The sequence below is a fragment of the Pelodiscus sinensis genome, chromosome 5, assembly GCF_049634645.1.
Source record: "Pelodiscus sinensis isolate JC-2024 chromosome 5, ASM4963464v1, whole genome shotgun sequence".
NCBI classification, from domain to species: Eukaryota; Metazoa; Chordata; order Testudines; family Trionychidae; genus Pelodiscus; species Pelodiscus sinensis.
The window spans coordinates 128,853,493-128,877,661 of record NC_134715.1 but is presented as its reverse complement, the minus strand read 5'-3'; the positions used below and the strand labels follow the sequence as shown (position 1 = coordinate 128,877,661).

General features: G+C 48.6%; 1 protein-coding gene across 6 annotated transcripts in view; it reads left to right on the top strand.

The window, feature by feature from the left end:
• LZTS3 (leucine zipper tumor suppressor family member 3) overlaps positions 1-24,169 on the top strand; it is a 127,802-nt gene that overhangs the window by 70,775 nt on the left and 32,858 nt on the right. For 2 of the 6 annotated variants that reach the window (XM_006139222.4, XM_006139221.4), the window contains exon 1: positions 9,749-10,273. The exons of 2 other annotated variants lie outside the window; for them this stretch is intronic. The gene's annotated coding sequence lies outside the window, so the exon portion shown is untranslated. Of the gene's footprint in view, positions 1-9,747; positions 10,274-24,169 lie in introns of those variants that run through there. 2 more of the 6 variants (XM_006139225.4, XM_006139223.4) reach the window with 2 other exon arrangements.

Genomic DNA, 24,169 nt, shown 5'->3' with positions numbered 1-24,169 from the left:
CAAGGCTAGAGTCTGGTTAGAAAGAAGCAGAGGCCAACGTTCGACTATAGTTCGGGGCTACCTGTCTAACCAGACTCCCTGACATGGCTTGTCTGTGTAACACAGCGTAATTCACATGAGCACCCAAAAAGCCAGATGCCTGTCGTTTTGAGTTTGCAAAATTGGGCAGGATATCCCAGGAGGCTTATGGCTGGGCTGGAAATAGAGTAAAGAAAGTTTGTTTTCTGGTGTTTTGGCACGTCTGTTTCTCTTCCCAGTTGGAGCCAAGAAGAGTAGAGGGCATGAAAGTGAAAAATGCTTCTTTTTTGGAAGGAACGAGCGGGTTTAGAAATTGTAAGATCTTTGGGGCAGAGATTTTGTTCCATTTGTAGACAGCACCTAGCGCAATGGGGCCCTAAGGCCAAGAATGGGGTTCCTAGTCCTGCAATACAAATAATGATAAGCATCAGTTTCAGTGTCTTCCCAAAGAAACTCGGCTGACATGTTGGGCAAAGGTGATCAGGTGACCCATTCGGCGTGTCTACATTAACTAGAAAGTGGAGAATCATCTCTGGGTTACTCCAGACTGAGGGCCTGATCCAGCCCCCCATTGGAGTCCAGGGCACTAGTCAAATGCTTAAAGTTTAGCTTGAATGTGTAGCTGGGTAGGGGCTGGAGCACATGCACCTTGCAGAATCAAGCCTGTCGGAACAGCAGAAATCCAGAGTCTACTTAGCCTCCTCCTGTGCTTGGCTGGGTGCCCATTCTCTTGTAGCACAGCGACCATTTCCCCTTAACAGTCTGTCTGCTGCTGCGTTTCCAGCAGGGCAGAATGGGAGCATTCTGATGATTTGCTCTTTTTGTTTGTTCCCCAAACGGAGTAGCTCGCTCAGCTGCCAGATACCTCTCCCAGCTTTGAAACGGGAGGGGCACATGCATGCAGGGCAGCAAAAATCACAAGACACTGAGCAGAGCCAATCAGGGCAGGCATTGTGGGATACTGGTGGAAGCCAGTTCTCTCCGTAAAACAGACAGCCAAGTCCACACTGGCTCTTTGTCGACAATAAAGGGAGCAAAAGAGACAAAAGTCTCTTGCAGAGATGGAAGGTTTTTATCACCAAAATGGGGTGGTTCCTCTCCCCCACCCCCCCGCCTCCTCCCCTCACAAATGTTGCATTGTAGCGTAAATGCTCTCACGGCTTTGTCAACAAAAGGCAGGTTTTTGGAGCCAAAACGTGCCAGTGTAGACAAGGGTTAGGCCTTAGGTGGATGGGGCTGAGTTGAGAATGGGGCAAAAGCCCCTCTGCTAGGAACTGATATGGCAAGAACTCCAGCTTAGATGCTTCTCAACCAAGCATCAGGTAAACAAGGCCCCAGTGAGGGGAGGGGAGGGACCTGACTGTGTCTCCGGAGGAACATTACCAGCAAGTTGTGTTTAAAAACAACACTCTTGCATAATTAAAACCTCTTCGCTGCCGAGAGAGCTTTTATTTACATTTCATAGCCCCGTGAAGGCAGCTTTTGTGAATGCCTAGGAGGCGTCGCAGCTTTGCCCTTTGGCTGGCACTTTTTGCTAGCTAGCAGCCGTGCTCCACGAGTTCAAATCCATTACCATGTTGTTGCTGAAGCTGAGGAATCCTCTTCCCAAACCTCGCTTCAGGTCTGGGTCGGCATTGGCTGAAACTGGGAATATGTGGCTAGTAGTATGCTTGACCTTCCAGGACTCAATCAGACCCTGCTTTCCATTCATGAGAGAGCTCATGGAGTTTGGAGGAGGGGGGGATTCTCTAGGTCAAACAGTTCCAGATTCAGTGAGTTAAGATTAAACAGCATCACTCTCCCCACCTCCATCTCAATCTTTTCCTAGAAAGTCAAGCAAATGCTTATCGGATAGTCAACTAGTCTTTAACATCCCTAGTAAGGTTGGGTCGCTGCTATGCCTTGACCTCATTACAACTTTGAAATCATGATTATTACAGGAATGAATACTTTGCACTTCACTAATCCTTTTTATCTGAGGAGCTCAGAGAGCCTTGCAAACACCCAAAAAGCCACGTGATATCCCCACAGAGTTGAATGGGTAAGAAATCTATAGGAGAATTACTTTGCCTATCACTGAAATGCAACTGCCTCTGGGGTGGAGTGTCAGCTGTTTGACTGCACACAGCAACAGCATGCAGGGCCATCCTTACGATTGATGAGGCAGAACTATTAAACTGGTACCTTATGCCCAATGGCAGTCTGGGATGCGGGGTGGGGAATTTTTAGAGATGTGATTTTATAATCTTCTGCAACACACGAATGAAATCTTTGTAAAGCAGATTTTAAACTCAGGCCCTGTAGGCTAACACAGTAAATGACAGTACACCTGGGGTTGGAAAATGCCTGTTAAATGGCATCATTACCCCTTGAATGGCTCTTTCAGTAGTTCAGTGTTCTGCTCATACAAGGGTGGGGAACCTTTTTTGGGTCTGGGGCTGCTGGCCCCCACCTGAGAAGGAGAAAGCCCCTCCCCACATTCCCCTCGCACCAGAGCCTAAGGGGGCCCAGGCTAGTGGATTTTGTGTGCTCCAGCCCCCCCGGTGGGTCTAGCAGGGGCAGGGAGCTGGAGCGCCTGCATAGGCTCCCTAATGCTAGGGGGAGCCCTGAGCCTTGGGAGCTAGATCCAGGCAAGCTGGGGGCCTCATCCGGCCCTCAGGCCTGTGGCTCCCCATCCCTGTGCTAATAGGTCTGGCAGGCTTCTTCACTTTTAAGTCAGCTAGATCCTCGCTGGAGAAAGCAGAGCTACGGACCAGAGAGAGGAGGAGGGGGACATTAAAACTTAGTGGTGTCCCCAAATTTTCAGGTGCCCCACACAATGGGGCATTCCGCATAGGAGTAAGCACCCCTTTGTGCCTATGCTAAACCTGCTCGCAGGGACCAAGATTTTAGAGTTTTCACATAGTCTAGCCATAAATTAATAACCTTTTTTTAAAAAAAAAAAATTTTGTGCTCCTAAAATCTAAGGGGATAAATAAATTCCAAGGTCAGAAGGAGCCGCTCTGACCCTCTAGTCTGACCTCTGCAACACAGGACAGAGAACCTCCCCAAAATAATTCCTAGAGCAGGTCTTATGGAAAAACATCCAGGCTTGCTTTTAAAATTGTCCGTAAGGGAGACACCACCACGACCCTTGGTAGGTTGTTCCAAAGGTTAACTGCACTCACTGTCAAAAATGTAGGCCTTATTTTCACTCTGAATTTTTCTTAGCAGCAACTTATAACCACTGAATAGGGTTCTTTCTTTTTTGACTAGACTGAAGAAGAGCCCATTATTAAAGGTTTGTTCACCATGTAGATAGATACAGACTGTAAACAAGTCACCCCTTAACCTTCTCTTTAAGGTAAATAGAGTGAACTCCTTGAGTCTATTACAGTAGGGCATATTTTTCTAATCCTTTAATTATCTTTATGGCTTTTATTTGAACCCTCTCCAGTATATCAATATCAAACAGGTGAATCTAATTTAATGTAATTTACATCTTTCTTCTGCGCTCCCCCCCCCCCCCCCGGGTATGTATTGCATCACTGTACATTCGTTTAGACTCACTAAGATTTCCTTAAACTCACCCCCGGTCCTTGCCAGTGTGAAACTTATACCCAGCTACTTCTTATTATTGCAGTCGAGTTAATGCTGATAGGAAATGCATTTGAGAGCACAAGGCTATATGGGTTGTGTTCTTGTGTAGGGTTAGTTCTCTAGATTTGTTCCTCTTCAAGGTCAGAAATGGATTTGTTAATACAGGTTGAACCTCAGTGGTCTGAGACTTCACCCCACCACAGAGGTTGCCAGGGGCTGCGAGCTCAGCTGGCAGACAGCCTGGAGGGCCAGTAGCCTGGGAACAGGGAGCCCAGACAGTAGCCAGAGCAGAGCCAGGTGGGAAGTCCTACCAGCCCAGAGGGTGCCCTTGCCAGCCGGGGGTGTGGAAGCCCTTCTAACTGGGGTGAGGAACCACTGCCAGCTAGGGGCAAGGAGGCCCCTGCAGCTGAGGACATGGAGCCCTTGCCAGATGGGGGCAGGGAGCCACACCAGCCAGGGAGAGGGAGACCCACTTGCTGGAGCAATGCAGCAGCTGGGAGTGGAGCCTGCTAGCAGCCGGGAGCAGCACACTGGCCAGGCCAGTGGCCAGGCCAGTGGCCGGGAGGGGAGCCGCTTGGGATAGCCCAAGGCCTGACCTCCCCTGGTCCAGCAAAATCCCTCCTTCAGGTCCCGGACCAGGGAGCTCCAACCTGTATATTCGTAAGAGGCAAGGAGCCCCCAGGAGGTCGTCTGATAATACATCCCCATCGCATTCTCAGCAGGAGGTACCTGGCTTTGCTAAAGGAGTTCGCAGGGAGCCCAAATCTGACTCTTACGATCAGATTGCAAGATCCCATTTTTCTCAGCCTTCCCCAAGTACTAAAACCCTTCCCGGGTCTAGTGCATAATGGAGCTCACTACGGGACAGACAGGAGAGCAGGGAGAGAGAAAGAGAAGACGAAGGAGGCTGGGAGTCTAACATTCTGCCACTGAGGTGAGGCAGAGAGATGAGAGCACTTAGGGATGTGCTTAGTGCTAATTAGCCATGTTTAGCGCTTAGCTACAATGGCAATAAATGCCTTAGAGATACCTGAGAGAGAGCAGCGGTTTTCCACCTCATCTGCATAAATCAAGACCTGCTAACTTTATTTGATCCATCCCAGGAATCCCTTCACTCACCGCTGAAAAGCAGCCGGGCACGAGACAACAGGCCAAATTGTCTAGCCTGCTCCAGCCCTCTTGCATTGCTCATGGGACAATGTGACGTCCTCAGCTGGTATAGAACCAACATAGCTTGCTCCAGTGCCAACGCCTGAACCCAGCATCGTAGGTCTGCTAGGGGCTGGAGAGCGACAGTGCTTCAGTAATTTTCAGCCCTGTCAGGTTAGGCAGCTCCATAAGCGCCTGTCTGGGTGGAGTTGATTAAGTTGCTGTGAGGCCGTGCTGCCATGCAGCTCAGAGGGAGCCTTGCTGATGACTCCACCTTGGTGTTGTCGGTATGACGTGACCCAGCTTGTGACATCTTCAGCATCCACAAGTGAGGCCAGAACTTGCCATTATGATGGGTGGCACCTTGCAAAGTGACTCATCTGATGAAGTGGGTTTTGCCCACGAAAGCTCGTGTATATTTTTTGTTAGTCTCCAAGGTGTCACAGGACTGCTCATTGTTTTTAAAGTTACAGTGTAACACAGCTCCCCCTCTGAGTATTTTTATCATGAAAGATAAATTGGGCCCAAAATTGACCCCGGATTCACCTCTAGGAGTAAATATGGAGGAGTAAAATGTCCCATGTGCTGTCTCCCAGGAGAGTTGCTGCTGTTGCAACCATCCTTAGCAGGGTAGTTTTCTAAACAGCTTCATTGCACCACTTGCAGGTTATAGGTCAGTAACACATAGCAATAAATAATGGAACTTCCATCAGCCCTTTGATAGTGATTTATGGATTAATTACTTGCATGGCTTTATAGGGCATGTGCTGCAGAGAGAGAGGAGATACTGACATACCTATACTCACACTACAGACAGCAGGAATAGGGTATGTATGTCATTTAACTGGTGAGCTATCAGAGCCTGTGAAAAGAAGGTGACTGTGGCATTACTTCTAAATATCCCAAACACAAGACCTGGTAGTAATGAGGTAGTAAAGCAGCATGGCAAACCACGGCCCTGGTCTACACTAGGACTTTATTTCGAAATAACCCCCCTTAGGCCGCATTGCTAAGCGGAGCGTCCACACTATCACACTATCAAGCCCTTCATTTGAAAATGACAAATTAACGGGCCACTTAATTCAAACTATGCTCCTGCTTTTCATCAGGAATGAATAACGCGAATTCCAAAATAGTTATTTTGAAATAGCAGTTGTGCGGACGTGCTGGTGCCGCTATTTCGAAATAACGACTCCCCAGAGTCATTCAAAGTAATGACACCCCAGTGCTTCCTGGAGCTCTAAGTCCGAGGTAGCATGTCCACCTTACCAGAGCCTTCCGCGGACTAATTTCGATGCTTCCCCGTAATGAGGAGACCCTAATTCAAATTTGTTAAATTGTGGGTTCTTAAATTGAATTTAGTAATTTTGAAATAGTTTCCTAGTGTAGAATAGGTTTTTGGAAAGCCTTGGGGATAGCTGCTTGTTTCTGAGTAACCTGGAGTCAGCCATTTTACACTTGATTCTGACTAACAGGGAGGAATTGGTTGCAAATCTGAAGGTTGAAGGCAACTTGTGTGAAAGCGATCATGCAATACAGAGTCCATCATTCTGAGGAAAGGAAGGGATAAAAGCAGCGAAATAAGAACAATGGGCTTCAAAAAAGAACAATGGGCTTTATCATATTTGGGGGAGTGGTGTGTAAGGTCCCCTCGGAAGAAAATCTCACAGCAGCATTATTTCAGAATAACACCAGTTATTCCAAAATAACATTGTGCGTGTCTACACAGCGAGCCCGTTATTTCGAAATAAATTCAAAATAACAGGCTTCTTCCTCCGGCTTCTGTAAACCGCATTGTACGAGGAGTAAGGGAAGTCGGGGGAAGAGTGCTCTGTTTTGAATAACTGCTGGGTAGACAGTGCCAAAAGCCAAAATAAGCTATTTTGACTTCAGCGACGCAACTAGTGTAGCTCAAGTTGCGTAGCTTATTTTGACTTTAGCCCTGCTGTGTCGACGTGCCTTCAGGGAAAAAGGAGTCCAGGAGAGCTGGCAGCGTCTCAGAGATAATACTAAAGGGGTATCGTCAAACTAGTCTCGAGAAGGAAAGCTAGGAAGAATAGTAAGAGGCCACTATGGCCCCATTAGGAGCTTGTTAATGACTTGAAAATCAAAAAGGAACCCTACCGAAAGTGGAAGAATGGAGGAATGGTGAAGGAGAGTACAAAAGAATAACACAAGCATGTGGGAACAGATCAGAAAGTCTAGGGCACAAAAAGACTTCCACCGGGGCTGGGCAAAATACGGCCCGAGGGCCAGATCCCGCCCGCGGACCACCCTGCTGGGACCTTCGTTCAGCAATCAGCTCTGCAAGGAGGGGGAGGCTTTGTGCAATCTTCCCACCCCCCAGCCCTATCGTCAGCTCCTATTGGCCAGAAACAGCTGGCCAATAAGAACTGACCTCAGCCAATCTCTCAGTTTCTATTGGCTGGAAACAGCCAGCCAATCGGAGCTGAGAGATTGGCCTGAGAGACTAGTTGAGAGGCGTGTGGAGGGAGCAGGCTGCAGCATCAAGCGGGGCTGCAGCAGGCAGGGAGCCCAGCCTGCCGGCCAGGAGACACATAGCGCCTGCCTTGGCACCCCAACTTCTCTTGCTCCCCAACCCCTCCCCCAGGTCACCATCCAAACCCTTTGCACCCTCTGCCCCTGGTGACAACTCCCTCCCAGACCCTGAACCTCCTCTTGCACCCCTCCCCCAGGTCAGAATCCTCTCCTGCACCCACACCTTCTCCCAGATCCTACACCCCAATCGCCTGACCCAGGTCACAACCCCCTCCTTCACCCAAACTCCCTCTCAGATCCCGCACCATCTCCTGTAACCCCGTCCCTTAACCCATGCGCCCTTCTGCACAGAAGAGTGCGGCCCTTTACTGCTTACCAAAACCTTGGTAAAAGTGGCGAGGAGTCCTGTGGCACCTTATAGACTAACTGAAGTGTTGAAGCATAAGCTTTCGTGGGCAAAGACCCACTTCGTCAGATGAAAAACCTTGATGTGGCCCCCACACCAAAAAGTATTGGCCACCCCGACTTACACTTACTAAGTGTAATACAAGGTAATTAACATACAGGCTGTGTCTACATTGGCAAGATTTAGTGCAAAATCTTGCAGCCTGTCTACACTGGCCACGAGTATTTGCGCAAGAACACTGACGTTCTACTGTATGAAATCAGTGCTGCTTGTGCAAATGCTCTGATGCTTCTGCTCAGGGATAAGTCCTCTTGCGCGAGTGTTCTTGCACAAGAGGCCAGTGTAGACAGGTAACATCAATTTCTTGCACAAGAAAGCCCGATGACTAACATGGCCATTGGAGCTTTCTTGCGCAAGAGAGCGTCTTCACTGGCATGGATGCTTTTGCGCAAAAGCAAATCTTTTGCGCAAAGGTACATGCCAGTATAGTTGCTCTCTTACTCAAATACTCTAACACAAACACTCTTGCGTTTAGAGTATTTGCGCTAAATCTTGCCAGTCTAGAAGTAGCCACAAGGTAATAAACCCAGGTTTTAGAAATGCATTAGAAGCAAGAGAAAAACTTCTAGAAAGACTTCCCTCTACTTGGCAAGGAAGGACTGCAAATAGTGGATGACATCAAGAGGCTGAGGTGTTTAATGTGTATTTTTGTCTCTTATGGTCACTAAAAAGGTAAATTGTGACCAAATACTTCACACAATCAATATTAACAGCAAGGGAAAGGAACGTGAGTGGCAATTGAGAAAGAACAGGTGACAGAATTTTTAGAAAAGTTAGTTGTATTCAAGTCAGCATAACCTGATGAAATGCACCCTAAGGTAGCTGAAACCATCTTGGAATCATTCACTATTATCTCTGAGAACTCAGGAAGGATGGGTGAGGTCCCAGATGACTGGAGAAAGGTACTATGTTTGCCCACCTTTAAAAAGTAGGAAAAAAAGAGGAATTGAGGAATTATAGTACCGTCAGATGCAGAGCGCTGGAACAATGTGTATAGTGGGGGGTGATATAGTAAGTCTGAGCTAAATTGATTGAGCTGTTTTCAATTATTTGAGTATAAGGAAAATATACTGTTCCTCAAATGTCCAATTTGGCTTCATTTGTAGATTTCAGTGAGTTTTTTTTAATTAAGTCACACTGAAAATAAAATTAGTCAAATTTAATTAAACCTTTGCATGTTTAGTCTATCTGAAATTCAGAACTTATAGTAGGTGTCTGGAAACTTTATGGGTGAGTCTACACAGCAGGGCTTAACTCGAAAGAAGCTTCGCAAACTGAGCTACGTCAGTTGCGTAGCTTATTTCGAAATTGGGAACAATTCTACACAGCACTTCTTTCGAAATAGAGCGCTCTTCCTCCGACTTCCCTTACTCCTCGTACAATGAGGGATACAGGAGTCAGAGTAAGAAGTCCTCCAGCTTGACAGTATTTCAACATTATTTCAAAATAACTGCCTGCTGTGTAGACACAGACTTAAGTTATTTCGAAATAATGTTGCTGTGTAGATGTACCCTAAGTGCCCAAGTTTGAAAACTGGGGCCCATTAAGAATTGGAAGCTCTTCTGATGATGTTTAAGCATCTTAATTAATTATCTTTATAACATCCGTGAAAGTTTTCTACCAAACTAAGCAATGGTACTTTGACGCTATCCATTAATGAATGACCAACAATCTTTCAGCCATCTTTCATCCTTTCCAGTGGGGCGGCCACTGCAATTTTTATGCCCTGTGGGAGCCAGGTTGGTCCCAGGATATTAGGGACATCTTTTCTTGGACCCGCTGGAGTATATTGTAACACTGAGGGGGAGAAGAGGAGTGGCTTATATGTGGGCGGGTTTGGAGCCAGTTTTCTGAAACGGTGCCGTGAGTTAAGGTGCCTGATTTTCAGAGGCTTTGTGTGCAGTTAAAATCAACCCCTACCAGGGGTCTCTGATTGAGTCTCCCAAAAAGTAAGCACCCAGAATCACGGTGTACAATCTTGCCATTAACTCCTGAGCAGGACAGGGCATAATTCCATGCTGGATTTGTTTCAGAGCTGCAAGGAAAGAGTTAACGAAACCTAAGTGCTACAGGGAGCAGTTCCCTCCTCTTAGCCAATCTTCCGCTCTGTGCCTGCGCTAAGGCAACAGGTGACTTGTTGTTTACAGCAGGTATTTGTGCAGAGTCCCCTCGGGCACTGGGCAGGCAGCGAGGGTCTTGCAGCTCTGCCAGGAAAGGGCAAAAACCTCTTGACCGCGGAGGCCCAGCGAGCGTACCTTGGCTGAAAACATATTCTGCTTTAGCGGCTTAAAGGAGGCTCTGGCTAAGGTGAAACTACGGCATCCTTTGTTAGCCAGCACGCTTCCCAGGGAGGATGGACAGAGCAGAGAGCAGCCTGTTTGGACAAGAACAGCAATGTCTTACCTGCTAGTGTGCACCAGCGAAAAGCATCTACCAGACAACTCAGTGGATTGTGTTAACCAGGAGCCGCCTTGCCACACTGTGATGGACAGAGAGAAAACATATACCCCGGGTTTACAGCTGTTCAGACCATTTGTGTGGTGGAGGAGCTGGAAAGGTTGGGTATGGCATTGTTTTCATTTCCTGCCTAAACTCTTGTGTAGTGTGCCTGTGTGCTGTTAACCAGCGGCCACCCTTCACCCCAAAGGTGGCTGCTTTTGGAAACGTACCTGTTTGTATGCAGTTACACTGCAGGGAAGTGGGTAGTGTGTGGGTGTACCACTGCCCTCTGCTGAAGAGAATCAAAACTGCTCTACTGTGTTTCATAGGGCCTATACAGCTTATGGCGATTCCCCTTCAGCACACGTGGTAAGGGACTGGAGCAGTGCCTAGTAGGATCTGTCTTTGGAGCTGTAACAGTCAAGTGTTGTGAATATGGAGCATACAGGTGTCTGATATGGAGCAATGGAGTTGTGAGCTTGTAACTGAGAATGCACCATATGCTCTGTAAAGTCCTTTAAGATCTTTTGGTGTTAAAAGTGTTGTACGCGGCTTTGCTAAGACCCTCTTCCGTCCCTGTGCCCTTCTTACTGGCAGCAGAAATTCAACCGTGTCAGGCACCCCTAATACAAACCATAAGGACTAATATTTATGGCAGCAGGATTTTAAAGCCATGTAGAAACTGGCTTCTTCTCCAGCCAGGCCGCTCCCTTCCAGGGAGGGGTCAGAGGGAAATGAAGAGTGAGCCTGTTTCCATTGGTGGTGGTGTGATGCAGGGCTGTAGGTGGGGGCTGTGTAACTGCCCTTGAAATTCCTCATGCCGAGTTAATTATAAATCGAGGCTGGCTTCACAGTACAGAGTTGTTAATGTCCTGGCAAGGGAGAGAGAGGCGTCTAGATCTGAAAATGGGCATGGTTTGTAAACACACCTTGACGTTTTTCTCCTCCACCCAGCCGGCGTGTCTCTCAAGCCGCCGCACGCTCTTGCGCGGGCAAGGCGACTTCACGCGCTCCCCTACCCCCAAGTCCTGATTGGCTTGAGGGCAGGGGAACGGTAGGGCAGCCACAGGCTGGATCCACTGGCTTGGAGGCCCGGATCCAGCCCGTAGAGGGCCCTTTGCCCACCCCTGCCTTAGGGCCTGCAGCGATGGAAGTACGTGCTCCGTGTCTCTGAAAATCAAGCCATTGCTGCTGAAAAATGGTACCTCCCCGCAACGTTCCCTGTAAGCTGGGCACTTGTGCGGTCGCTCAGGAGAGATTCAAACGCTGCTCAGCGGATTAGCAGAGCGCCCAGGTTTTTTATTTCTACTGGTGTGGCACATTCACATATGTCTCGATGCACATAATAAAATGTATTCCGCACGTGGATGGAAAAGATTAGGAGGAACATTGCTCCTCACCCCTGCCACATACATCTCTGGTTCCTTGGGCTGTGAGTGAACCTTTAATTTTGCAGCCTAGCTGCCTGACCACTGTTTTGCAGTGATGGGCACACACGGGCAGTGGCGTAGTACCGAACCACCTTGTTTGTTGTATTAACGACAGCTATTTTTCGCTCTTTCACGTAGGCACGGTTTTAACCCTGGCTGAGTACATTGAAGGTTGTTTCGTTACTAGCTTGGCATTTGCCAGCCAGCTAATGCCTTGTCTACGCTACGGACAATGAACAGTCAAAAGCCCTAGCAGGCTTTGTATCCAGGCAGAAAAATGCCCTAAGAGGTCTAAGAGCTGCTTAGAACAGCCAGCCTGCTGACGGATTTAATACCTGGGTAAAGCTTCACCAGTTCCTTCTGAACTGGTTTAGTCCCAGTGTGGAAGCTGACACGTGAAACGGTATAGCTAGTCATAGACAATTAGGGTTGGAAGCAGGGAAGCCAACAGCCCCTGGGCAGAAGGGGTGGGGCCTCGAGTGGAAGGAGCGGGGCCGGGATAGCCAGCCCTTCATGTTATCCAGAGCCTGGTGCATCCTCCCCCCCTCCAGCCTTCAGAGCCACATGGAGTGAGTCGCATGGTGCTCGGGTGGCAATTTAAAGGGCAATTTGAATTGCTCAGGCAACTGCCCCTTTTGTACCACCCCACTGTTGGTGGGCATGGTTGGAAGAGACCTCTCAAGAATCAGAGTGCACCCCATTGCTCAAAGCAAGACCAACCCCAGATAAATCAGTCCTCCTTTGACTGGCCTTGCACCATTTCCCAGAGCACGCTACTGCTGGGGGCCAAGGCGGGCATTGTGGGATAGGCACCCAGAGGGCACTGCAGTTCAAATGGTTTGGGGGAGGCTTCCGCACGGCTAGTGGGGGCTCACTGCGCCGTTTGTTCTGAAATGGCTTCGGTTACAGCTGGCACCCTTCTCTAGGGCAGATATGGCCAAAATGGAGGCATAGCATGTCCAAAGTCTCCTGGGCAAAGGCTCTAGTCCAGGTGTATGCCTATGCTGCAGAGAAACACCTGTGGCTGGCCCCTGCCCACTGACTGGGCTAGGGGCTGTTTAACTGTGGTGTAGACATTCAGGCCATGTCTTCACTTGGTGGAGGATTGACACTACTGCGATCAATCTTCCAGAGTTCGATTTAGCGGGTCTAGTCAAGACTAGCTAAATCAAACTCAGAGGGCGCTCCTGCCAGCGGCCAGTACTCCTGCTCCTGTGAGGAGTAAGGGAAGTCAAGTGTCCCCTTAACTAAACCTGTGGGGACGGCAAGGAAACTCTAATCAAGGTACGTCGACTCCAGTAATCAATGTAGCTGGAGTTGTGTGTCTTCATTCGACCTTCCCCTTGAGTGTAGACCTGATCTCAGATTTGGTCTGGGGCACAGGACCTTGGATCCTCCCTTTTCACATGGTCCCAGAGGTTGGGCTCCAGCCAGCACGTGAATGCACAGATCTCAGTTGAACAGCCCCATAACCTGAGTCCTGTGCGCCCAAGTGTGCAGTCTAGACACACCCTAGTAGCTATTTAGGAGCCATCCAGGAGGGAGCTGTGCAGATTAAAGACTATTGTTTTTGAAAAGCGAACCTTTTGCATCTCCACGTCAAAAGCAGCAACACCAGTTTGCGAGAGAAAGTCTAAGCCTGAAAAACACAGGGAAATTTGTGGCATCTTAAAGGCTAACGAATTTTAAATCAATTGTTTGTCACTAAGGTGCCTCTGGACTCCCCGTTGTTTTTGCTGAAACGGACCAACACGGCTGCCCCTCTGAAACAGGGCATTTTATTTTTCTCCCCGCAGATAGGAGAGAACTCACTGGGCCCTGGAACTCCGTTTGTTTGCACGGTTTCGTTCCTCGGTCGCATGGGTGAAGTTGTTTCATTATGTGCTGGAGGAGGACGTGAGGGAAATGAGGAGGGTGTCTCAGACTCAAAGTGCCAGTACTGAGACAAGACTGGAGAGGTGGGAGGTTTCGCAAGGGCCTGCAGAGCAGACCATGCCAAAAGGAAAGTTGTCAGGTTGATCCAGGTGGCGGAGGGCTGCGCTTTCAGCGCGACCTTACCAAAGCTGCTGCTCCCCGATTAGAATAACCGCCCCGCCCAGTTTTTTCAGGTTGCTTTCAGCACTGGATGGGGTGGCTCTGAAAGGCAAACAGGAATGTTTCTTTTAAAACAAACGCAATCCAAGCAGATGCCCCCTTACAAGCATTAGCAGCATTTCAGCCTCACACCTACCCCTTCCCCATCGGCTCTTTCTCCCACACCACTTCCCTGCCTGCAGTCCCTTACCGCGCTGGTCACCTGGTGACCTATGTAGGGTTGCTGGATACTTTCACAAGAAATATCGAACACTGCGGGGGGAAAAAATTGGTTGAGCAAAAAAAACCCAGGGAGCCAAAGTTGTTGAGCACAAAAAAAAGAGTCACTGCACCTTTAAATCCCCCCGCTCCCGCCAGACACAGCAGGGGAAGACTGTCCCAAGCAGCTTTCCGTTTGAGAAAAACAGAGAGTACCGAACATTTTACATGTTTGGTATTTTCTGGGTTTTTTTTTTTACCAAACAGAGGCCACAAATAACAGACTGTCCGGGCCAATACTGGACACCTGGCAACCCTAGACATATGGCATTCGTACCTCTCTGGCTTGGGGACAAGGCAGGTCTTTCTTCACCTGCGATCTCTTGACATGTCTTTTTTAGTTTCCCTTTCAATTTCTACCGCACAAGGAAATAAGGTCTCCCCTCTCCGTACTTGAGATGAAAATGCCCAGGGTTACACGGTTGGACAGCGAATCTCCTGGTAGCTTTCTGCTGGGCCAAAGGATCCTATCAACTGGTGAGGCTCTCAGCGTGAAATTAAAAAAAAAAGTTTTCTAGGCCCTGTGATTGTGGGAAAATGTGTGAAAACATGAACCAGAAAGGTTTAGACACCTGCAGATAAACACAGACCTCATCGAGGTATTATTTCAAAGCCAGTGTTTGGATGTGGGAAGGGTTGTACACATGATTTTGGGGTAGGGATGTGAAAAATACTAACCAGGTAACCAATAAAAACTGTTAAACGTGATACCTGGGGATGGAGGAGGAGGGAGAGAAGGGTGCTACAGGGCACCCTGGACTCACAGGTGGGCACTCACATGCCAGCCTCATGGGCTGCTGGCTGCTAGCCAGCCTCACGGGTTCCCAGCCCCATGGGGCTGCCGGCTGCTGGCCCCACACTCGCTGCAGCACTTAACTGTTAACAGGAAGTGATACGCATCAGCTTAATGGTTAAAGCTTAACGGTTAACCGATTAAACTCTTGCATGGGCCTGAGGGAGGAGAAACTCAGCTTCCTGCTTGCTGCTTTTTGAAGGTACTGCAAACAGGATCGATCCCGCTTTCTCCACAGGCCCCACCCCCCGTCCCAACAGAGTTGGGCATGGAAGGAAGAGATCTGTGAGCATAGCAGTCTGCCGGGGCTCACCTGGCCAGTGCATCAGACTGAGATCAGAGCTGGGCCCATGCCCTTCTAAGGATGGATGCGTGTTGTCAGTTGCTTTACTGCTCCTTGGATATATCCACACCATGGACCAGCGCCAACGTTCCCTATAAGCTGAGCACTTGGGTGGCCTCCCGGAAGATGTTCAGGTGTCTCCCAGCTGATTAAGCAGTGCACCCATAGCTGGCAGCCTGTGTTTCTATGGTGGTGCACATCCACACAGTCCTCAGTGCACATAGCAAAATTTATTCCACACAGTCGTGGAAAAAATTAGAGGGAACATTGGCCAGCATCCTAGCTCCATTGTTATGGTGAACCACAGCTTTGAACTCAGAGCCTGTAACACCACGGACCTTGTAGCTCCAAACGGCACCATTTCCACTTCTTTCTTTAAAATAAAAGCCTGGCACAAAATTAAGTTCCTGGGTAAGATTACTTCTTTATACTCTCCAGAGGGTAGCTATTTCACTGGTGCACACTGGTACAGCTCCACTGACTTCAGCAAAGGGTGTGTCCCAAGGACTGTGCAGATGTTGCCTCTAGTGTCTCCCCTAATTTTGTTCACCAATGTGCAGAATAAGTTTTGTTACATGCATCAAGGCTTGTGTGGATGTGCACCACCAATAGAAATGCTGGCTGCCGGCTATGGGCGCTCTGCTAATCAGCTGGGTGGCACCTGAATCTCTCCAGGTGGCCGCCCAAGTGCTCCGCTTACAGGGAACATTGATTGCCTCCGTCCGATTGCTGCTATTGGCACAGATCCTATGCCCCGTCTGGGAGATCGCAGTCCTCATGCACGCTGTCGGCAGTGGCTTGGCTTTGCTGTAACACCTGTCCCGATACCAGTCACTCCTGCAGTGTTCCCCTGAAGAGGTTCCCCCTCATTCAACGTTTGACTTTTGTAATGAAATGCCTCTAGGGCATAGGCCACATGGACAAATAAGGTTTTGATGTCCAACTTTCCCGGCTTAATCTTCCGGTGTGGCGATCCTTTTTCCTTAATTAAAGCAGTTAATTGTCACGGGAAAGCCACATGCTGTTTGCTGGATGACTTGCCCTGCCTTAAGAATGTGCAACATAAGCAACTGATCCTAAACTGTCTGCTTCAGTGTTTAAAAATTAGTCTAGCAGCTTGGCGCTGGAGGGATGCTTTCTCGGTGCCGTAATGGCTGGAGCCAAAGCCCAGGAAGTTGTTGAGAACTTTTTCCACTGACTTGGGTGGGTGTTGGAATGAGCTCCGGGCCTAGAAATGGTGGTACACGACCCAGGAAAGACTCTGCAATTCAGCTGGCTACTAGGCCACATTTTACTTTTTAAATGAAGCCAGGCCTGATAACCAAAAGCCGGACCTTGCAGCCCTCGTGGACGGAAGGGCTGTATCATTAGTTTGAATCCGGGTGAGTTATTTTTCACATGGATAATAAGCGTGCCCAGGGGCCTCACTCTGCCTGGTGCTATACAGTGGGGCTGTGTCTAGACTGCATCCCTTTTCCGTAAAAGGGATGCAAATTAGACACATCGCAATTGCAAATGAAGCAGGGATTTAAATCCCCCCCGCTCATTTGCATAAACATAGCTGCCGCTTTTTTCCAGCTCGGAGCTTTGCCGGAAAAAAGCGCCAGTCTAGACAGGTACCTTTCGAAAAATAAAGCCTTTTCCGAAAGATCCCTTATTCCTTATTTTAAGAGTAAGAAAAAGTCCCGTCTCCAATGAGCTCACCACGTAGAACAGACAAGGCACAAAGGGCTGGGAGGAGAAACGGAGTCTCACGACAAAGTGACTTGCCTGGTCATCGGGAGAGCTGGGACTGGTACACGTGGCTTCTGTCGCCAGTCCAAAGCTGTGTTACCTGGACTGGGCAGTTGCAGAGTTAGGTGCTCCGTACGAACTAGGGTTACTCTGTGCAACGCGAGAGGCTCATACAGTATCGGCCCACACAATATGGCAGGGCCACGCTGGTATTCAGCCGGCATCACTGACATCCGTCGTTGTTGTCAGATTGCGCTGTGCCTTGGGGTACCCTCCTTTTTCTATTTGCTCCTGGGGCGGAGCTTTCTCCCTGGCAGAACCCCAGCTAAGAACTCCTTCCAAGAGCCTTAACCAACCGGCATTCCCAACAAAGCGTGGGGCCTGCTGAGAGCTGAGCTATTCGGTGGCATCTGATTTGGCTGCGCGATAAGTCCCTTAGTGTTGATTTGATTAGTTGTTTGTCAAGTACTTGGAACATACAGAGACACATAAGCGCTGAGTCGAGTTTGAGTCTCACTTTGGGATCTGCCCAGATGACAACCCCTCTACAAATGTATCTCGGGTGTGTCGACAGCTTGGACCAGGCCTCCCAGCGTGGACAGAAAGACTCACACTAGCTTTGCTCCAGCGCGCGTGCTAAAAATAGCAGTGTGGACGCGACAGCTCTAGCTAGCCACCCAATTACAGTCCCACCCAAGCTCTAGTCTGAGCGATCGCTCGTCGACACCGCTACCTTTTCATATCATAGCTGGAGCAAAACTGGTCAGAGGCTCGTCTGCCCAGGTTGGCAGGCACCGCTCCCAGCCACAGGATAGCCACACATTACAATTGCCAGCAGCAGTTTGGATTGTCCAGTGTGGCAGCCTCTGGGGTGGAACGTGACAGCTGTTGGACAGCGCACTATAACACTGAACAACAGGTAAGGGCAGGAAAGAAAGGTGCAAGTGGAACTGATAGAAAGGGTTACATTCAGAGTCTGAATGTAAATATCCAGATTGGGGTTTGGCAAGGAGAAGGCTCATCGGTTAATCTTAACGGCTACACGCAGCCCCTCCTTCCCCGCTGCCTTTGTATCAGAGACGGGGGGGGGGGAGGCGGGAGATGGTGCACGTGGGAAGCTGATTTTAAGTTGGTTCCCCGCGCATGCCGGCTCTGCGGAGCTTCCGTCCCCCGCTCCCCGCCACGCTGCTGCCTCCCACAGACTCCAGGTGGGCACAATACTTTCATATCCGTAGGCCTTTGACATGAGCAGGTGCTCCATGAGCTGCTGTGTGTGGAATTCCCTTCGCTTCCCAGCGTACGCCTAGTGAAAGCCAAAGACCAAACAGGCCTGACCTTTCTGGTTAGTTTTGAGAGCCTGCTAAATACATCTGGGCTACATGGCTCTGAGCTTTCACAGAGCCCAGTCCCACAGGGCTTCTGCTCTGTTTTCCTTGGGATTCACCTTTGAAAATGGACATGGAGGAAACAGGGCGCTTTTTTTTATTTGTCTTCCTGGAAAAATATTGTTAGTGGGTGAGTAAATTTAATTGCCAGTGTTGAGTATCCGAAAACCTTACTCTGGCTTCCTAGCCTACGTTCATTGCACACCCAGAACTCCTTCCGTGGGACTTTCAGGCGTGCAGGGAATCATAAAATCAAAGAACACTAGACGTGGATGTGACCTCAAGAGGCCATCTGGTCCAGTCCCCTGCCCTCTCAGCAGGATCAAGCACCATCTAAACCACCCCTGACAGGTGTCTGTCTAACCTGCTCTTAAATATCTCCAGTGATGGAGATTCCGCAACCTCCCTGGGCAATTTATTTCCATACATAACCACCCTGACAGTCAGGAACCTTTTCCTAATGTCCAACCTAAACCTCCCTTGCTGCAATTTAAGAATTGAAGAATCAGTGCCCACCAAAGCTACTGGGAGTGATGGGGGTAAGGAGGGAGAGCATGAGACGGAGGCTGTGCGCCAGTTTGAGTGTGTTTGCAGACAGGCTGAAAATCGAGCAGGGACGGCTTTCTGCCACTAGCTACGATGCAGTCTGGCTTTTACCCAGAGTTTGTTTGCTTCAGACTCAACAAATCCTGCATTTTGGAAGGGGATGAGACTAGAGGACCCTTGTGGGGTACATCGTAACTCTGTGACTCTGTCTGCTTATGGAGCTTCTGTCGCCTTTCAAGTAGGGTTGCCAGGTGTCCGGTATTCGCGCTCTTTGTCTGGTAAAGAAAATCAGAGAATACTGGACACGTGCAATGTCAGGTATGCTCTGATTTTTCCGGCTGCGCACCGGACGGAAGCCTGGCGTGGGCGGGGGGAGCGGCTGGAAGGCGGGGCCACCACCGGCTCTAGGAGCCTGTGATTGCACAGAAGCCTGGCGGAGGTGGGGGGAGTGGCTGGGACTCTCCCCCCCCCAGGCTTCTGTGCAACCACAGGCTCCCAGCGCCAATCGCAGCCCCGCCTCCCAGCTGGGACTCCCAGGTTGGGAGGCTGGGCCGCGATCTCTGCTCTGGGCCCCTCAGAAGGGGTGGGGAGAGTGGCTGGGAGAGGCAGAACTTATTATCCTGCGCTCTTTTTTTTTTTTTTAACTAAAATACCGCGTGTGCAGTATTTTAGGGGGGACCATCTGGCAACCCCAACTTTCAGAACTGTCTTCCAGCCTCAAAACAGTTCAGTTAGACTTGGGGGCAAAGAATTGTAGCAGGGGGCGGGGTCATTTGTTTTCTAAGATGAATTCCTTGGATTCAGGTGCAGTTCTCTTTCTTGGTTGGTCTTGCCCTTTAAAGGGAGGCTGCGCTCTGAAAAGTGGCGCTGGAAAGCTGCTATTGTGGGTCTGCGTAGTTGGGCCTCTCTGGCTTCTGATCAGACATGCTCCGTTCACAAGCAAAACCCCAGGGTTCCCAGCTACTGGCCTTGCAGCCACCGCTTGGAATCTGAGAGCCCTGTCGGATTCAGGAGAGGAGTCAGTAGCAGGAGAGAAGTGTTTTTTCCCTCCTGTGTCCAGTGTTGGCAAGACTGAGGCTGGAACACTGTGTCCAGTTCAGAGGCCCATATCTCAAAAGGTGTTGAAAAAACTGGAGAGAGAAGCCACAAAACATATCTGAGGGCAGGAGAAAATGCCTCACGCTGAGAGACTTAGAAAGCACAGACTGTTTCACCTGGAGATTGAGATGTGATTTGATTAGCATACAAGTGCCTTCGTGGGGAGAAATTACAGGTATTCTAGGGCTCTTTAATCAAGTGGAGAAAGGCACAACAAGAACTAGAACTAACCGGAACCTCTTCCAGCCACATTCAAATTAGAAACGAGGCACGTTTTAGTAATACAGGGAAGTGGAGGAGTCACCGTTTCTTGCTGACTGCAAATCAAGACTTTCTGGAAGAGTCAAACACAAGTTATTGGGCTCAGTGCAGAAGGAGTGAGATGCAAAGGTCTACAAGACGAGATGATCTGGCCTAAAACTCGGTGAAACTTTCCTTCTCATGCAGCATCACTAGCCATGAAGGTTCTACAGGCCCCAAGATGCTTTCAGATTATGCCTTTAGGGACATCTATGCAGACAGTTGCCTTGCTCAGGGGGTGGGCAGGGATGTAACCAATTGGAATTTAGTAAAGAATTCTGTGGATGCTAGGATAGGATCCAGTTTCCTCTCCCTTGAACCACAATTAATGCAGAGACGAGCCCCCCAAACCAGCAGGGCTGTCTGTAGGATGTATGAGGACCTACGCCAGAGCTACTCCACACGCAGGCTGTGGGCTGCATGCAGCCTGTGGCCCGTTTGTTTGTGGCCTGTGGTGCAGTTTGGATTTATGCAGGGCTCAACACGCAGCCTGTGGGTGGGAGCCAAAACAAAAAGTAGTCAATACAATGGTCTTCTGTTGCGATGCGTTTTAGTAGTTAAATTCCTGGACCGTCATTGATCATTAAAAGTGCTGTCATAGGGGTGGAAATTGGGTAAATATTGCATTTTACTAATATATCAGCAGAATTTGCTTAAATGGGGCCTGCATGTTGTATAGTCTTGCCTTAATCTTTTTATTCAGTTGTGTCAGTGTGAAAGAGGCTATTTGCATATATATTTGCATATATATATGCAACCACGCTTAAGTTGTGGCCCTCGGCACGTGCTGTGAGTATCATTGTGGCCCCCGGGGCTTCCAAAGTTGAGTAGCCCTGCCCTATGCAGGACTATTAAACTTGTGCCCCCAGTGGCGGCTCAGGGGGGAATTTTTAGAGATGTGATTTTATAATTTTCGGCAACACACTCATGAAATATCTTCAAGCCAATTTTTAAACTAAGGCCCTGTGAACTGTGTCAGCCAATTCAGAAACTGTCGGTATATACTCGGGGTTGGGAAATGTCTGTTAAATGGCTTCCCAACAGGGAAAGGAAGAGGCGGGTGGGTGGACATTAAGACCCAGCGGTGCCCCAAATTTTCAGGTGCCCTACTCAGCTGCTTATTCTGCCTATGGAATGACAGTCCTGCAAATTAGCGAGTTCAGATTCTGATCCAGACTCTCTAAAAGCTCAGGGAAAGTATGTTGCCTCTGGGGTTTGCCTTTGCCAGCTATTCCCCACACACCCCAATTTAGAACAAGGTGCAGTGCCTCTTGAAGTCTGTGTGAGTCCTATAGGCCTATAGTAACTAAGCTTGGGCAGTGATAAACTATTTACTCTGATTCAGCTCTGAGCGTAATAACAAGTGATGAGCACCGCTGGAAAGACATTCAGTGGGTGCAAGATATTCTGTCATCCCTGCATAAGGTTGGCTAGTGAAGTAGCAGTTGCTTCATTACCTGTGGGTGTCATACATATCAATCTTGTGGGTTTTAACCCACTTCATCAGATGAATTGGAGTATTCTAATGATTGATCTCTGGCCCCACTAATTAATACCACTAACGGTGCTGGGAAAAGAGGGATCTTAGATTTATATGGTGCCTTTTAAGGACATTTTGACAGGGGCACAGTGAATTAATTCTTCATGATTTTAAATTGTGCTTCCTCTCCAGAATTTGTTAATACTGCTCTAGACTCTTTCTACTCCACTAAATCTGTCCTCTCCCATATAGTAACCTATCTCTCCCTTGTCCCTCCACTTCTGTGTTTCAAAAGGAGCTGAAATTAACATGGCCATTTTCATTTGACATCACTTACTTTTATTTCTCCAGTGTATCATCATGCCAGAACGAGAATTGTTCCTCGAAGCACAACTCTCTAGAAATAGTGTTATCTATTTAATTACTGCAGTAGAACCAACAGAGGAAGTACTAAATATGTATATGTAGGTCCTACAAAAATGTGGCCAGGCTATTTGATTTTTAAAAATCTAACAAATGATGGCCCAAAGAATTATCGCCTTTGATTATAACTATTATTAAAATGAGGACATATATTTGATCTTCAAATACCCTTAACAATGACCCTATTCTTTAAAAATTGAACAGGGGCCCCATGCTTTAATTTTGATGCAAATTCACTGACTTTCTTCTAGCTGGTCATTAGAGTTGTGGAGAGGGCTGGCTGATTCCTTTGGTAAAGATTTGTTGTGAGAGTGTTAACAATTAACCTACCAGATCAGAAATGGTGAGGTCTTTCCATCTGGCCTACTTCACTGCTCAGCTGCTTATCTGAATGCTTTTTTTATTCAAATAATGATCGACTTTGCACACTAATTTGGCTGAAGCAGGTCTGAAACGACAAGAGCCATCTAGTCAACATTATTATGGCAGTAGCCCCTAGAAGCTTCAACTGAGATTGGAGCACCATAGTGCCATGTACTGCACAAATACATAGTAAGAGACCAGAAGAGTTTACAAGCTAAATAATCTGGAAGTTGCCAGGAAGAAATTTGATCCTCCTTAGCTCACAGTTAGGAAACTGAGACACAGAGAGATTAAGTGACTTGCCTGCAGCCCCACAGTGAATCAGTGGCAGAGCCAGAAATTGAACCCAGATCTCCTGTGTCCCCATCTAGCATCTTAACCACCAGATGATATTTTCTCCCCAGTTTGTGAGGTGCTCATACTGCAGCAATGGGCACATGATATAGCCTGAGGCAGATAGAAGGGTGACTGTACTAATTAGATACTGGACTGGTAGGATGTTACTAGAGCCATCTTTTCCATTCCACCATTAGAGAGTTAATTTGTGGATCCATGCACTTTTGCAAAAGGATTTGCCCGCTTCACCATAATCCATCCAGACAAAGGAATTCCTCTCCAGCTTTTATTAAACACACAAAAAGAGTGCGGATTGAAATCCTCGGAAATGGAAAGTTAGATCAACATTCATTCTGGAAAGGTTCCCTTCTCCTCCCTTTTTGTGTTTGCACAAAGCCCCTTAATCCAGGTTTTCATTTAAAGCCCCTTGGTAACCAAACGCCTTTTTGGAGGCAGGGGTGAAGAGCTGGTAAAATATTGATTTTGGGCTTAGTCATTTTTGTAGGATGCATCCTGCCGTTAAGATAAACATAACACAGGAGAGAGGATTGCAGAGAATGGAAAACCTTCTCTCTCTCCCTGATGCCTGGTCCAGTTGTGTGCTTGCAGGGGGCAGTACAGCACAGAGACTGGGCAGTTGCTAACACGTTGTTTTGCCCTCCTCCGCCCCCCTCTCTCCAGACCCTGTCTTGATTCCCATTCTGAGATCACTTCTGGCTGGTATGTTCTGATGGCCTCTCACTGGGTCTCTCCTGAATCACCGCAGGGTAACTCGGACTATTTCTGGCTGTCATGATGGTTGCCACTGTAAGCCACACACCTGGGTGTGGTGCACTCCCGTCTGGTGGCACTGAGCCCACTTACAGGGAGAGCGATGTGTCTGCTCTACAGCCTTCACTGTGAGCTGAGTGGCTGGTAGCTCATGTGGTAGAGGCTCATGTTATGAGGTTCCAGGTTCGATTCTGCCTGCAGGCAACCAGAGTTTCAGTGTTAATGATGGTATAATAGAGAGAAGGCTGGCCAAGCTTAAAACCTATTAGACAGTATGGACAATCTAAAACAGCGATGGGCACCCTAGACTAGTGGGTGGGCTGCATGAGTGGATTCCTTTGTCTCAACGGGCCACAAGATTGTCATCGCCAAGACAGCCTCCTGGGATAGGCTAGTGTTACTAACTGTGTTTGTGCACTGAGAATCTGTGGGGTGCACTGATTAATTAGATGCTGAGGGAGCACATGGCTCACACAGTCAGTGTTGTGTGCAGTCAGCACGCACCTGGCTTTACGTGCATGTCGCTTCTGAGTAATAACGGTAAGAAAAAAAAGACACGGATGGAAGCCAGGGGAACCTGGCAACCCTGTGCAGGAGCAACAATCAACAAAATGTCTCGTGGGCCACACACAGAACCCAGAGGGACCGCATGTGGCTCTCGGGCT